The 16,119-nt window shown below is 34.7% G+C and overlaps 1 long non-coding RNA gene across 8 annotated transcripts in view; it reads left to right on the forward strand.

Annotated features, from left to right (window-relative positions):
- The window catches only part of LOC112670741 (uncharacterized), a 191,754-nt gene that overhangs the window by 77,620 nt on the left and 98,015 nt on the right, over positions 1–16,119 (forward strand). The gene's annotated exons all lie outside the window — the stretch shown is intronic.

A 16,119-nucleotide genomic window follows, 5' to 3' on the forward strand; every position in this document is an offset into this window, starting at 1 on the left:
ACCTTGCTAGAAGTTGCTGTGGCCAAGTTCAAAACAACACAGGTGTTGCCTGCATTCTCCTCTAGGATTTTGATGATTCTTACCTCACTTTAGATCTTTCATCCATTTTGAGTTTATCTTTGCGTCTGGTGAAGAGAATGGTCTAGTTTCATTCTTCTGCATGTGGATGTCCAATTTTCCCAGCACTAATTATTGAAGAGACTGTCCTTTTTCCGGTGGATAGTCTTTACTGCTTTGTTGAATATTAGTTGACCATAGAGTTTAAGGCCGATTTCTGGGTTCTCTATTCTGTTCCATTGATCTATGTGTCTGTTTTTGTGCCAGTACCACATTGTCTTGATGATCACAGCTTTGTAGTACAACCTGAAATCTGGCATTGTGATGGCCGAGGCTCTGGTTTTCTTTTTCAATATTCCTCTGGCTATTTGAGGTCTTTTCTGATTCCACACAAATCTTAAAATGATTTTTTCCAACTCTCTGAAGAAAGTCCATGGTATTTTGAAAGGATTGCATTGAATATGTAAATTGCCCTGGGTAACATTGACATTTTCACAATATTCATTCTTCCAATCCATGAGCATGGAATGTTTTTCCATCTCTTTGTGTCTTCCTCAATTTATTTCAGAAGTGCTCTGTAGTTTTTAGGGTATAGATCCTTGACCGCTTTGGTTAAGTTTATTCCTAGGTATCTTATGCTTTTGGGTGCAATTGTAAATGGGATTGGCTCCTTCATTTCTCTTTCTTCAGTTTCATTGTTAGTCTAGTAATGCCACTGATTTCTGGGTATTGATTTTGTATCTTGACACACTGCCGAATTGCTGTATGAGTTCTAGCAATCTTTGGGTGGAGTCTTTTCAGTTTTCTATGTACAGTATCATGTCATCTGCAAAGAGGGAGAGTTTGACTTCTTTTCCAATTTGAATGCCTTTATTTCTATTTGTTGTCTGATTGCTGAGGCTAGGACTTCTAGTACTATGTTGAATAGCAGTAGTGAGAGTGGACATTCCTGTTGTGTTCCTGATCTTAGGGGAAAGGCTCCCAGTGTTTCCCCATTGAGAATGATATTTGCTGTGGGCTTTCATAGATGGCTTTTAAGATGCTGAGGAATGGTCCCTCTATCCCTACACTCTGAAGAGTTTTGATCAGGAATGGATGCTGTATTTTGTCAAATCCTTTGTCTGCATCTATTGAGAGGATCATTTTGTTCTTGTTTTTTCTCTTGTTGATGTGATCAATCACATTGATTGCTTTACAAGTATTGAACCAGCCTTGCATCCCGGGGATAAATCCCACTTGGTCATGGTGGATAATCTTCTTAATGTATTGTTTGATCCTGTTGGCTAGTATCTTGGTGAGAATTTTTAAATCTGTGTTCATCGAGGATATTGGTCTATAATTCTCCTTTTTGGTGTGGTCTTTGTCTGATTTTGGAATTAAGGTGATGCTGGCCTCATAAAACGAGTTTGGAAGTATTCCATCCCTTTCTATCTTTAAAAACAGCTTTAGTAGAATAGGCATTATTTCTTCTTTAAACATTTGATAGAATTCCCCTGGGAAGCCATCTGGCCCTGGACTTTTGAGTCTTGGGAGGTTTTGATGACTGCTTCAATTTCCTCCCTGGTTATTGGGCTATTCAGGTTTTCTCTTTCTTCTTGTTCCAGTTTTGGTAGTTTGTGGTTTTCCAGAAATGCATCCATTTCTTCTAGGCTGCCTAATTTATTGGCATATAACTGCTCATAATACATTTTTAAAATCGTTTGTATCTCCTTGGTATTGGTTGTGATCTCTGCTTTTTCTTTTGTGATTTTATTAATTTGAGTCTTTTCTCTTGTGTTTTTAATAAGGCTGGCTAATGGTTTATCTATCTTATTAATTCTTTCAAAGAACCAACTCCTGGTTTTGTTGATCTGTTCAACAGTTCTTCTGGTCTCTATTTCATTGAGTTCTGCTCAAATCTTTATTAACTTTCTTCTTCTGCTGGGTGTAGGTTTCATTTGCTGTTCTTTCTCCAGTTCCTTTAGGTGTAAGATTAGCTTGTGTATTTGAGTTTTTTCCAATTTTTTGAGGGAAGCTTTTATTGTGATGTATTTCCCTCTCAGGACTACTTTTGCTGTATCCCCAAGATTTTTTTTTTTTTTTTTTATGATAGTCACACACAGAGAGAGAGAGAGGCAGAGACATAGGCAGAGGGAGAAGCAGGCTCCATGCACCGGGAGCCCGACGTGGGATTCGATCCCGGGTCTCCAGGATCACGCCCTGGCCCAAAGGCAGGCGCCAAACTGCTGCACCACCCAGGGATCCCTGTATCCCAAAGATTTTGAACGGTTGTATCTTCATTCTCATTAGTTTCCATGAATCTTATAAATTCTTCTCTAATTTCCTGGTTGACCCTTTCATCTTTTAGCAGGATGCTCTTTAACCCCCACGTGTTTGAGTTTCTTCCAAATTTCTTCTTGTGATTGAGTTCAAGTTTCAAAGCATTAAGGTCTGAAAATATGCAGGGGACAATTCCAGTCTTTTGGTATCAGTTGAGACCTGATTTATGACTCAGTATGTGGTCTATTCTGGAGAAAGTTCCAGGTGCACTTGAGAAGAAAGTGTATTCAGTTGCATTTGGATGTAAAGTTCTGTAAATATCTGTGAAATCCATCTGGTCCAGTGTAGCATTTAAAACTCTTGTTTCTTTGGAGATGTTCTGCTTAGAATATCAGTCATTTGCAGAAAGTGCCATGTTGAAGTCTCCCAGTATTAGTGTATTATTATTTAAGTATGTCTTTACTTTGGTTATTAATTGATTGATATACTTGGCAGCTCCCACATTAGGGGCAAAAATATTCATTTTTGGTAGGTCCTCATGTTGGATAGATCCTTTAAGTAAGATATAGTGTCCCTCTTTATCTCTTTCTACAGTCTTTGGGATAAACTTTAATTTATCTGATATGAAGATTGCTACCCCTTCTTTCTTTTGAGGATCATTCGAATCGTAAATTGTTCTTCCACCTTTTATTTTCAGGCTGTAGGTGTCCTTAGGTTTAAAATGAGTCTCTTGTAGACAGCAAATAGATGGGTCTTGCTTTTTTATCCAGTCTGAAACCCTGCGCCTTTTGATGGGATCATTAAGCCCATTCACGTTCAGAGCTACTATTGAAAGATATGAATTTAGTGTCATCATAATACCTATTCAGTCCCTGTTTTTGTGGATTATTTCTTTGGGTGTCCTCTTTCTTTTACAGAATCCCCCTTAATATTTCTTGCAGAACTGGTTTGGTGGTCACATATTCTTTCAGTTTCTGCCCATCTGGGGATCTATTTATTTCTTCATCTATTCTGAATGAGAGCCTTGCTGGATAAAGTATTCTTGGCTGCATGTTCTTCTCATTTAGGACCCTGAATATATCCTGCCAGCCCTTTTTGGCCTGCCAGCTCTCTGTGGAGAAGAGAAGTCTGTTGTTAATCTAATATTTCTCCCCATGTAAATTAGGATCTCTTGTCTCTTGCTGCTTTAAAGATTTTCTCCTTATATCTTGGAATTTGCAAGTTTCACTATTAGATGTCCAGGTGTTAATCGGTTTTTATTGGCTTTAGTGGGGAGGGGGATCTCTATCTCCTAGATCTGAATGTCTGTTTCCCTCCCCAAGTTAGGGAAGTTCTCAGCTATGATTTGTTCAAATATGCTTTCTGGTCCTCTGTCCCTCTCAGCGCCCTCTGGAACCCCAGTTATACATAGATTTTTCCTTCTGAGGCTGTCATTTATTTCCCTTAAACTTTCCTCATGATCTTTTAATTGTTTTTCTTTTTTCCTCAGATTCCTTCCTTGCCATCAACTTGTCTTCTATGTCACTCACTCTTTCTTCTACCTCATTGACCCTAGTCGTTAGGACATCCAGTTTGGATTGCATGTCATTTAGATGATTTTTAATTTCAGCCTGATTAGATCTAAATTCTGCAGTCATGAAGTCTCTTGAATCCTTTATGCTTTTTTCCAGAGCCACTAGTAGCTTTATAATTGTGCTTCTGAAATTGACTTTCTGATGTTGAATTGTAATCCAAATTCTGTAACTCTGTGGGAGAGAATACTGTTTCTGGTTCTTTCTTTTGTGGTGAGTTCTTCTTTCTAGTTATTTTGCTCAGTGCAGAATGGCTAAAAATGAGTTGTACTTATTAGAAACACAAACTCTTCTCTCTGTAGCTTTCCAGCTGTTCTCTCTTTAAATCTCAGGTCGAATTCGTAGGTTTTCAGGATGATTTAAAAGTTATCTAGGTAAGTTGGTGGGGACAGGTGACTTGGGTACCCTACTCTTTTGCCATCTTTCCCCACCCCCCTTCTGTGTGTTTTTTAGTTATTTTTGATTTATGATTTTTCCAGCTTAATTGACATATAATTAATATATAACTTTGGGTGCAATTAAGGTATAATGTCAATTTGATACATTTATGTATCACAAAGCAATTACCACTATAGCCTTTGCTATCATTTCTATATCATCATATAATTTCCATTTCTTTCTTAAGTGTGAGAACATTTAAGATCTAGTCTCTTCACAACTTTCAAGTATACAAAATACTTTATTATGAATTGTATTTGCCACACTATCCATTAGATCTCCAGAACTTATAACTGGGTGTCTGTACTCTTTGACCAGTATCTCCCCATTTTCCCTATCCCCCAGCCCCTGATAACCACCATTCTACTCTCTGTTTTTATGTGTTTGGCTTTTTAAATTTTTTTTTTTTTTTTTTTTTTTTTTATTTATGATAGTCACAGAGAGAGAGAGAGGCGCAGAGACACAGGCAGAGGGAGAAGCAGGCTCCATGCACCGGGAGCCCGATGTGGGATTCGATCCCGGGTCTCCAGGATCGCGCCCTGGGCCAAAGGCAGGCACCAAACCGCTGTGCCACCCAGGGATCCCATGTGTTTGGCTTTTTAAAATTCCAGATATAAATGGTATAATACAGTATTTGTATTTTTCTGACTTACTTCTCTTACATAATGCCCCTGAGGCCCATCCATGTTGTCACATATGGCAGGATTTCCATCCTTCCCCTGGCTGAATAATATTCCATGTTGTGTTTGTGTGTATGTGTGTGTGTGTGTGTGTGTGTGTGTTTGTGTATACCATATCTTCTTTATCCATTATTTTTTTATGTAGCATCTATTACTTTCAAATCATATACATTTTTATTTTTATTCTTTTAGTATGTATTCTGTAATAAGCTCTAGGAAGGCAGGGAATTTTATTTATTGTTATATTCCCCAAAATGGCATGGAAAAGCACAGGTGGTCATCTGCCTATCTGTGTATCTACCTAAATCTGCTGTGTAAGCATTTGGTGTCATAATTTTTCTTTTAAACACCCGTGAAGCTGCATTTTTGCAATTTTGATACAATATATTGTGTTACCATTTAATTCAAAATATTTAAAATTTTCTTTTGTGACTTTTTCTCTCATCTATGAATTATTTAGAGCTTAGTTATTTTTTAATCCTTTGAGATTGTCTTAGAGATCTTACTGGTTTTAATTACATATTTATTATGTTTTGGTCATAGAATGTACACTATATTATTTAACCTTTTAAAAATATATCAAGACTTGTTTGATGGACTAGAATATGGTTATCTTGGACAATGCTCTATACAATGAAAAGAATATGTGTTCTATACTGGATGTAGTGTTCTATAAATGTCTTATTGGCAATGTTAGTTGATAATATTGTTATTTTCTTATATCATTAGCAATTTGGGGCTAATCTAACAACTCATAATAAAGAAGTGTTAATTTCTCTGACCACGACTTTCGGTTTGCCCATGTCTTCCATTTGTTGTATCAAGTTTTGCTTCACATTCTCTGAAGTTTTGTCTTAAATACACACATTTAAAATTGTTAGAACTTTTGGTGAATTAGCCCTTTTGTCATTGTAAAATATCATTCATTTTTCTGATAGTACTCCCAGATTTGAAGTTTATGTCCTCCTTTTTTATATATATACATACCAGCCTTCTCATGATAAGTATTTATTTTGCATATATTTTTTCTATTCTACTTTCAATCTGTGTCTTTATATAAGTGTATACTCTTCCAGCTATCTGTAGTTGAATCTTATTTCTTTTAAATTCATTGCGATATCTTTTATTTATTTTTTTAAAGATTTTATTTATTTATTCATGAGAGACAGAGAGAAAGACAGAGAGAGAGAGAGGCAGAGACACAGACAGAATGAGAAGCAGGCTTCCTACAATGAGCCCCGATGTGGGACTCCATCCTGGATCCTGGGATCACACCCTGAGCCAAAGGCAGGTGCTCAACTGCTGAGCCATCCAGGTGTCCCAATATCTGACTTTTAATTAGATTTCTTAATCCATTTATATTTATTGTAATTATTGGCATGGTTGACCTATTATTAGGGTTTATCTTTGTTTCTTTTGTTGTGTTTTCCTTGATACTCCTTCTCTTATTTTAATCAAACAATTCTAACTTTTCTCTTAGCTCCATATCTAATCATCTCTGTGAGTTTGTGTGTTCACATAAATCTTTAGGGATTATGTGTATCTTAAACTAAACATTTTACTATATATTAATTATTTGATGCATTTGATGAATTATGTTTTAATTTACCAGTGGTTCACTCTCATTTGACCCCTTCTCATCCTAGGTAGTATGATTTTCATTTTATATATTAATAAAAAATATATATGTAAAATTTGTATGCTATATATCAATAATACAATGTGACTTTGTTTTACAATTCAAAGGTCTTTCAAGGAAACTATTGAAAATAATGTAACTCCTTTATATTTAACTAAATATTTATCATTTTAAATGATCTTCAGATCTTGTTGTTCATACATGTTTAACTGGTCTCATTTCTCTTTAAACTGAAGAATAAGTTGCCAAATTCTCTCAGCCTTTGTTTATCTTTGTTTTATGTTCAATTCTGGAGATCTTTTATGCTAGATAGATTATGTTAAATTGACAGTTGTTCTTCTCCTTTAAAGATATGTTCCATTGCCTTCTGGTTTATGTTGCTGCTAATGAAAAGTTAGCATTTATTCTCATGTTTATTTTCTTGAATTTTGGTGTCATTTTTCCTCTGCTGTTAGAATTTTTTTATATCTTACATCTTTGCTGTTTGAAAATTGTGGTATAATGTTTCTAAGTATGATTTTCTGTTATTTTATCCTGTTTAGGATATGTTGATGTCTTTGGATTTATGCACTTACATCTTTTTATCAAGCATAGGAAGTGGTTTGTGCAAAATGAGAAAAATGATCGATAGTTATAGCCTATTTAAGAGGACAAAATCATGAGAAAGTATATCTGTAATGCTTACAGTGTTTGTGGTGAACTTTGAGATAGGAGAAAGGATAAGAACCAATTTAAACTATGCTTAAGCATTTCAAAGTTATCATTAGAAAGGATATCATATTGATGAACATATAGAGACTATTGCTATAAAATATTAAGTAAAAACTTGAATTATTCAGAATACATTTATAGGAAAATGGGTATGAAAGATATGTAATTACAGAATTTTACATGCATAATTGTGTCAATACAGAGCCTCAAGTGAACTGTAAAAAAAATTTCCTCAACACTGAGAGGCTTATGGATTTTAAAATATAAGATGTTATCAAATTTATTTAATTAGCAGATGATATAAATGACCCAGGGAGACTATGGTGATATATCAAGGCATGATAGGAAAGCATAGAAGACAGACTGGATTTGCAGTCTTGGATGTTCTAACTGTATCACTCTTACTGCTATTATTAAAGGAGCATAGTTTAGGCCTTGAGTAGGATTTTATAAAGAAAATACTACAATGAGATAGGAATTAGATTATCAGTCTATATTAATCTTTTGCTATAGTTAAAATAACAGATATTCTCTAATTTCATAATAATTGGAATCAAGGGGCTCCTGGGTGGTGCTATTGGTTAAGCGTCTGACTCTTGGTTTCAGCTCAGGTCATGATCTCAGGAGCCTGGAATTGAGCCTGGCTCCACATTTTGTGTGGAGTCTGCTTGAGATTTTCTCTCTCTCTCTCTCTCTCACAGCCCCTCTCACTCATGCTGTCTCTCCCTCTTTCTTTAAAATAAATAAATAAAATCTTTTTTAAAAATTGCAATCAAGATGAAAATAAGAATAACGTGCTGTATTTAAACCTTAAATTTTAGCGTTTTTTTCCCCCAGATTTTATTTATTTATTAATGAGAAACACAGAGAGAGGGGCAGAGACATAGGCAGAGGGAGAAGCAGGCTTCATACAGGAAGCCCAATGTGGGACTCCATCCTGGGTCTCCGGGATCAGGCCCTGGGCTGAAGGCAGTGCTAAACCGCCAAGCCACCCCACCTACCCAAATTTTAGCTTCTTAAAGCAGAATGATTATTGAAATAAATCTTTCAGAAAGATATGATAGGCAGGTTTAAAAATTCTTTATTTGGTTAGTGACTTAAAATTAGTTTGAGCTTATTATGTGAAGAAAATCTCTTCCTCCATCATGAGGTGTTTAATGAAAGAAGAAAAATTAAAGCACTAGATTATCCCAAAGTAGCATGCTGTTACTACTGATATTTTAAAACATATCATATGCTTCAGGCAAATAAATTTAATTAAAGAATCCGAGTGCCTTCATAGATGAAGTTGCATTATTCATGCTTTTACAATGATCCTTTGAATCTAGGGAAAATAAATGAATAGTGACAGCATAATAACCAAGGGAGAAAAGAACACAGATTTAGTATTGTGATGCCAAAGTAATTTCTTTAAATAAATGGACAGTTCAGCCAATTGCCAGTAAGTTCAGTAAATAAAACCACTTGTTTTACTCAACTGGAGTTTTGATTATTAAAAACTGTGAGTCTGATATTTTCACATAGGAGGAGAAATCCCTCATTGCTATTTGAAAGCATAAAAGAATTAATGGACTTACAACTTAAAGATTATTCTAATCCCTCATACAAAAGTTTCCAAAAAGCCTCTTTGGCCCTTTACCTAAGAATTCTTTTCTAAGCATCAGTTTCTTCCTATGAGATAAAAGAAAAAAAATGGAGAATCTAAAGTCTTTCTCAGTCTTAGTCTAGTATTTTTTCTTTTATTTTTGGAATTCTGCTCCATCCAGAGCACAACTGTTCATAATTTGTTCTCAATAAAAGTTCAAGTGGCTGTAATACATGCATAGAAGCTTTAGCCGGGGTCAGTCAAAAATGAACATAAATATAACATTTTAGAGCAAGCAGAAAATTTAAATTCTATAATCCAGTAGCCAATTTTATGTGATGAAAACAAGGAGGTGAATTTCCTAACTTCTGACCAAGGGTTCATCCTACTGTATTAGAATGCATCAATAATTGGCTGCATTTTAAGGAACATACAAAATTTTTTATGAAACCATAATATTCTCTATTAATTAGCAAACTTTCCATAAGGCTCCATTAATTTCTGCCAGTTAGAGCACTGATGGCTAACAGTGTGTTTTTACATCTATCTAGTTGGTGAACTTTTTCTGTAAATTGCTAGATAATAAATATTTTAGGCTTTGTGGGCCAGATGGCCTGTCACAACTACTCAACTCTGCAAAAGCAGCCATAGACAGTACATAAATGAATGTGCATGGCTGTGTTCCAACAAAATTTTATTTACAAGAACAGGTGATGTAAGATCAATCTGACCTGAGGTTTAGAATAATGATAACTTCATATGTATTTCATAAATATGTACTCTGTGTTTATATTATATGATTTTTGTTAACATTTTGTTAAATGTTTGCCCTCTCCCCCCATTTACACACAGAGGATAAACTTCTTAAGGGTAGGAATTTTGCCTCATTTGTTTTTCTATGGCCAAGAATTTTGGCAGAGCAAATTTTATCCATCAAATATGATGGTTCTCATGACCAAATGGAAACTGCACAATGAATGAAAACATTTCCAAAAGCATATTCATTCAGTTCCTGATTTCAAGAAATGCTTACAAAAAACCCAACTTTATTACCAAATAAGTTAGTAGAATATTGCATGATATAGATTTCATTTGATATTTATAAGATGTTTTAACATCGTGAAAGCCATGATAAATGCTTGATATAAAGAAATCAATTGTTTCCCAAACTCATTTGAAAAACAGTGAGTTTAAATTCACTGTTAACATCTTGAATAACATGTTTCTTCTTTCTCGATTTTTATGTCTCCAGACACTGTTATTTATGAATATGAGTACTAGGCTCTCTGCTACCCACTGGTACACTACAACTTCCTAAAGTTTATTTAGCAAACACTTTTGAAAGTGTTTTGAAAGTAAATGAAATGTCTTTTTAAAAAAAAATAGAATTTGTTTATAAAGCAGTTTTTGGCTCACAACAAAAAATGGAACAAAGGTACAGTTTCCATACTTTCTCTCACTCCCTGCATACACAGACTCCTCTATCATCAGCATCCCTCATCAGAGTGATGCATTTGTTACAGCTGATGAACCCACACTGACTCATCATTATCACACAAAGCCCATAGTTTGCATTAGGATTCACTCTTAGTGTTTACATTCTGTGGGTTTTGACAAATGTATGATGACAGATATTCACCATTATAGTATCATACAGAGTAGTTTCACTGCCCTAAAAATCCTTTGTGCTCTACTTATTCATTTCTTACCTTCTCCTTAGCTGTTGGAAAGGACTGACTATTGTTTGCTTGTTTGTTTTACTCTTTTCAGAATGTTATATAGTTGGAATGACATAGTATGTAGTCTTTTCAGATTGGATGTTTTCACCAATACACATTTAAGTTCTTCTATCTCTTTCTTGGCTTGAGAGATCATTTCTTTTTAGCACTGAATAATATTCCATTGTCTGGATATACCAAAGTTTATTTATTCACCTATGGAAGGACATCTTGGTTGCTTCCAAGTTTTGGCAATTATAAATAAAGCTCTTATAAACATCCGTGTGAAGGTTTTTATGTGGACATAAGTTTTCAGCTCCTTTAGGTAAATACCAAGGAGTGCAGTTGTTGGATCATATAGTAAGATTATGTTTAGTTTTATGAGAAACTAACATACTATCTTTCAAAGTGACTGTATGATTTGCATTGCTACTAGCAATGAATGAGAGTTCCTTTTGCTCCACATCCTCACCAGCATTTGGTATTGTCATGTAATATCATTTAGTCTTATTTCTTGAAAAAGCTAAAAAAGTCAGAAAATCCATTTCCTTATTTTCAGTTGTATTGTGCTTAAATAACAGCATCATATATGATTGCAAAGGCTGCTTCAAGGTATGGGAATAATACCTTTGAATAGATTAGCATTTTATGACCCACTTCTTCCTTCAGTTGAAGATATTCACAGTCTAAGATGCTGGTGTTTGGGGCTGATGCCCTGCTCATTGTATGTCTTTGTCTGATAAATAGCAAGGACTTTGTGATATATGTATTTAAGAGAGATACCCAAACATACTTGGCCAGCCATTACAGAAGTAGAAAAATGAGCAAAAATTCTGGTGATAAAAAAATTAGCAAATGGGACAGAATTTTTACAGTGTTAAAGTAAGAAGAAAAGTAAATTATTTCTTAATTATTCACCTTGGCTGTATATTAATTTAGTTTTGAGGACTGAAGATGAACAAGATTTGACCAAGTCAGAATTCTATGATTAGAATATTAGTGCTTAGACTTCTCACCAAATTCTCTATCCAGAACATCTGATCTTCATATTATAAGACCATTCCTTAATTTAATTCTTGGTCTTATTATATGATCACAGGTATTAGGGAAACAATTACTACTTACATAGAACCCCTCTAAATATTACATTAAAAAGCTAGCAACATATGAAATGAGTATAGCAACCTCTTAATATTACTGGGATTTAAGTATATCAGACATCTTCTTTCTGTCTTTTGACAAACATGATGCCAAGAAGGCATTAGAAATACTTTGCAACTTGATGCACGACTCTAAGGAGAGTTAGAAAAATTGAGTATTTTTTTCTGAATTATGTCCAGAAGATTGATCATTTTGTAGTGTTTTTTGTTTACTTCCTAATTATTTCATCTTCTAATAAACAAGGGTGGAGGAAGAGAGTACAGTAGCTTTAAGACCCAGGTTAATTAGTGCATATCACCTCTTAATAAGCACAACCACCATGAGCTCATGGGATACCTTTCAGGTTCCTGCCCTCAGTTTCCCTTGCAGTTTCCATGCCTCTTTGGTTGTCAGACAAGAGACTAATTTTAATAATGGTTTCTAGATTCAGACTGGAGGAGGGGTGAGGCTGGTGAATGCAGGAGAATGTTTTGAATGTGCAACTCTTGATCTAGAAGTTGAAAAGTAGAACACACCCTCAAGTACTGACTTTTTTTTGATCCAACAACTTAGGCATTATAGTTACTTCTGATTTTTAGTCTGGGACCTCTGAAGTTTAAGTAGTGTTTCCTAGAAATTGCTTCAAAGAGAAAAGATGGATGAAAGAATTAGGGTCTAGAGCCTTAAGAGGCATATGGAAGATAATGAAACATAGGGTATTAATCAAACCAATCTGTATATAGAATCTTTTATAGATGGGCCATATTAGGAAATGATGGCAGATATAGAATATGAATTATGGAGGGTATTGAAAATCATGAAAAGTTTGAATTGATGGGAGAGAAACATGATTATAAAAATAAAGTAACATGAAGAACATCTTAGGCAAATGTCATGGAAGAAATATAGCTTTTTGTTTTGACCATTATTTCAACACACAAATCAGTTTTCAAATTTTATTTTGGCAGACATATAATTATTTAATTTTTAGTATTTCTTTTCAACATAATGGTCAATTTTCTCATCTGGCTATGACTTGTGTTTCTCCTTACATGATGTAGAAAGATAGTTATGTAGTGAAAACTCAAGAGATAAGAATGACTGTAGAAGATACCTTTAAAATTAGACATTGGATATTTTTAATTAAGAATAACATATTTCACAGTTCAAAGTGGAAAGAAAACCATCTGAGAGAAAAATTAAAGATTCTGCTTTGAAAAAGCGAGTGCATTTTTGCATCTCTTTTTATGTACCAAGAAGTTGCTAAATGTCTCAGAAATAAATGAACAAACACTCATGTCACACTTTGAAGGTGTGGTAACACAAGAATTAGGAGGTATCAGCAGTACTAGTGCTGAGAGTAGTGAGCAGTGAACAGAAAAGTAATAAATTATTCATTATTGGCCTAGTTAGAAGTTGTTTTGCACGACTGTGTTCCAGGGAGCTATCCAAAACACAGTTGTGCTTATGGTAACGAAAATGTGAAGCTTTGGTAGCTCACTCGTGAAAGTAGATTTTTTATATTTTCCACATCTTCACAAAGGTTCTCCTGACAATTTATTGGTTATTATTGTGAATCAGTAATCAATGTGGAATTCACTGATAGGTTGGCAAGGGAAAAAAAAACCTATTTCTTTGTTATACTCATTTGTTCAAATAAATCCTACAGCAGAAATATGAGGGTCAGATGAAAATTCAGCATCGCTATAGCTGACTTAAGGCCACTTAGTGATTCCGAGGTTCCAACACCATTAGATTTCCTTTCTAATGTATTTCTGCCTTCTAAGGAGCATGTGCAAAAATTAAAAAAAAAATATTCTTTCCATGTGGAGATCCTGGGGAATTGAACCAGTCTTCTCTTTGCATTAAGTTATACACAAGACCCTGGTTTTCTTGCAGTCTCTCCTGCAACGTCTACAGAATCTTATTTGGACCATGGACTTTTTTCATAATAGGAAAAACCCCATTATTCTCTCTCTAGGAAAACGCACGGATAGGCAGATATAAAATATCAATCATACAATTTCCAGAGGTATGATGGACTCTCCCGACTCATCCATGGAACCCAGTTTGATAAACAGTCTTCTGTAGGATGGGCCAGAGTGAGACCCACATAGGGGGCACTGTAGTGAACACTGCTGGTGCTTTGTCCAGATCCTCCTGTCTAATTTATTTCTCTGGGCCTTTTCATATCCAATACTGCTGCTCCTGCTTGCTTGTTCTTGGAGAGCTGTCCTCAGCCACTGGAGCCACCTCACCCACTTTAACAGAGAGCTGAAAGTACCTGGGAGCAACTTTTGCAAATGACTAGGATACAAGATAATGAATACCTGCTTCTAGCCTCAGGTTGAGATGGATTCTGAGGTGTGACTTGGATTCAGAAATACCTTGAGGGATCAAACTAAAGCCACCTTCAGTAGGACTTTACATGTATTCATATCCTCCCTGGCTTTTTCCCCTTTCCTGTTCTGCTTTTCTTATTGCCTTACCAGTTTTTTCAGGGAGCTTTTATTTAATAAATCACTTGGCATGCAAAACAGTCTCTCAGGGTCTGCTTTTCACTCCGAACTTAACCATAACTATATAATTTAATTATCCAAACCAGGAAAAGTATTTGATTATGTATAAGGATGCTATTGTTAGTTATGCTGGAAAGGGTATATAAACATCAATGGTCCAGGTCAGATTAGGACACATGTTCACACTAGAGCTACAATGGCCCTTTCAAAGATAACCCTTCAGAAATCCTTTTATTCAAAGCTTTTTTAAGATATGGCATATTGCTGTGTTACACTCATTGAACCCTGTTTAACATTTTGCTCTAATATGTCACCAATATAAGTCATTATTAGCTCATGGTTAACATTTTTTTCAAAACTGCCTCTCCCCAGCTCCTACTCCACTACTCTATTCTTCTCCCTTCATTCTACCCCTGTCTCCCACACTGGGTTATAGTTACAAGTCTATCTTTCCTCTCCGAAGCATCTTTGCTTCAGTATCCTCTGGGACTTAGCAACAGCCCCAAATTTCTCCTCATGTATTCTTCCAGAGAGCTCAAAAGCACAGATGCAAATTGAGTTCTAGCAATAGCCCAGAGCATCCCATATTTCCCAAAGGAATGTAGGCAAATTAACCTTTGTAAGTGGTGATTAGTTACATGTGACTTTGTGTCTGTTTTGCCTTAGTTTGAATACACTTTTAATCTGCAAATCAAATTTAAGGAACATGTAATAATGAGATTCAACCAAGATTCTGGTGTTTGTGATTTTAAAAATTATTTGCAGAATTTATTTTGAGCTATTAAAATCGTATCCATCCAAGTAGACAGTGTACACATTCTCTTTGGTTTTTGTTTAATTCTAAAAGTGTCATATGAGTTTTCTATATGATTGCTGAAACACATGGCCTCTCATTGAAAATAATCCTGTTGCAATTATATTTTTCTAGATGAAAAGATTCTTGTCTCAAATTTTGTTTCCTTTTGCAAATTCTGTTATGATGTTCTTGACATAGTTTATATTATAAATGATGTGAACAATTAAAGATAGCTTAGCTATAAGTCTAAATGGACCTGTAAACTGAATGACCCAGTTTTAGAGTCATCCATATGATTTCAGTATGACAAAATGTGCTTGAATTGGTTGTAAAAATGGCGCTATTTAACCGAGTCAAGGTAAATCACTTCTCAGAGGTAAAAATGATCGAAATTTAGACCTTTGTCACATTAATGTAAAAATTTCTTCCACAGCAAAAAAGAACTTAGCTCTCATCAAATCAGCATCATGATACAGTTTTAAAGTAGACCTAATATAGTTTTAAAGCTTTAAAGTTGTAATTCATTTGCTTTAAGTAATATTTTTTATTATATGTTAATGAAGACACTGTGATTTCAAATGTGAACTGATGAAGTCTTGTAGTATAGATTAGAATCTCATAATCAGGTGCAGCAACTTGCTGTATTCTTTTCTCAGCCTGAAGTAAATATCATTGTGATTTTACACATTACAGAACAATATTAACTTAATTTTGTTAGTGGATTGGGTGTGTTTCCAAAACAATGATATAAATAAATAAACTCAGGAGGTAGAGAATATAAACTAAAATGAATTGAGTATGCAGAATGATTAACTCATTGTATAAAAGTCAAGCATGGAATATTGGCAGTTTTTTGAAACTTCAGTGGAATGTTACGGTTTGGTATAATTAAGCAATTAATTGAAATATTAAAATATACATTGATTATAAAAGTGCATATATGGTAATAGAAAACTTCATGCACATTAGTTGTTCTTGAAATAATTCTCTTAAGACTTCACAGTAT

Source organism: Canis lupus, chromosome 14, assembly GCF_003254725.2.
Source record: "Canis lupus dingo isolate Sandy chromosome 14, ASM325472v2, whole genome shotgun sequence".
Classification (NCBI taxonomy): domain Eukaryota; kingdom Metazoa; phylum Chordata; class Mammalia; order Carnivora; family Canidae; genus Canis; species Canis lupus.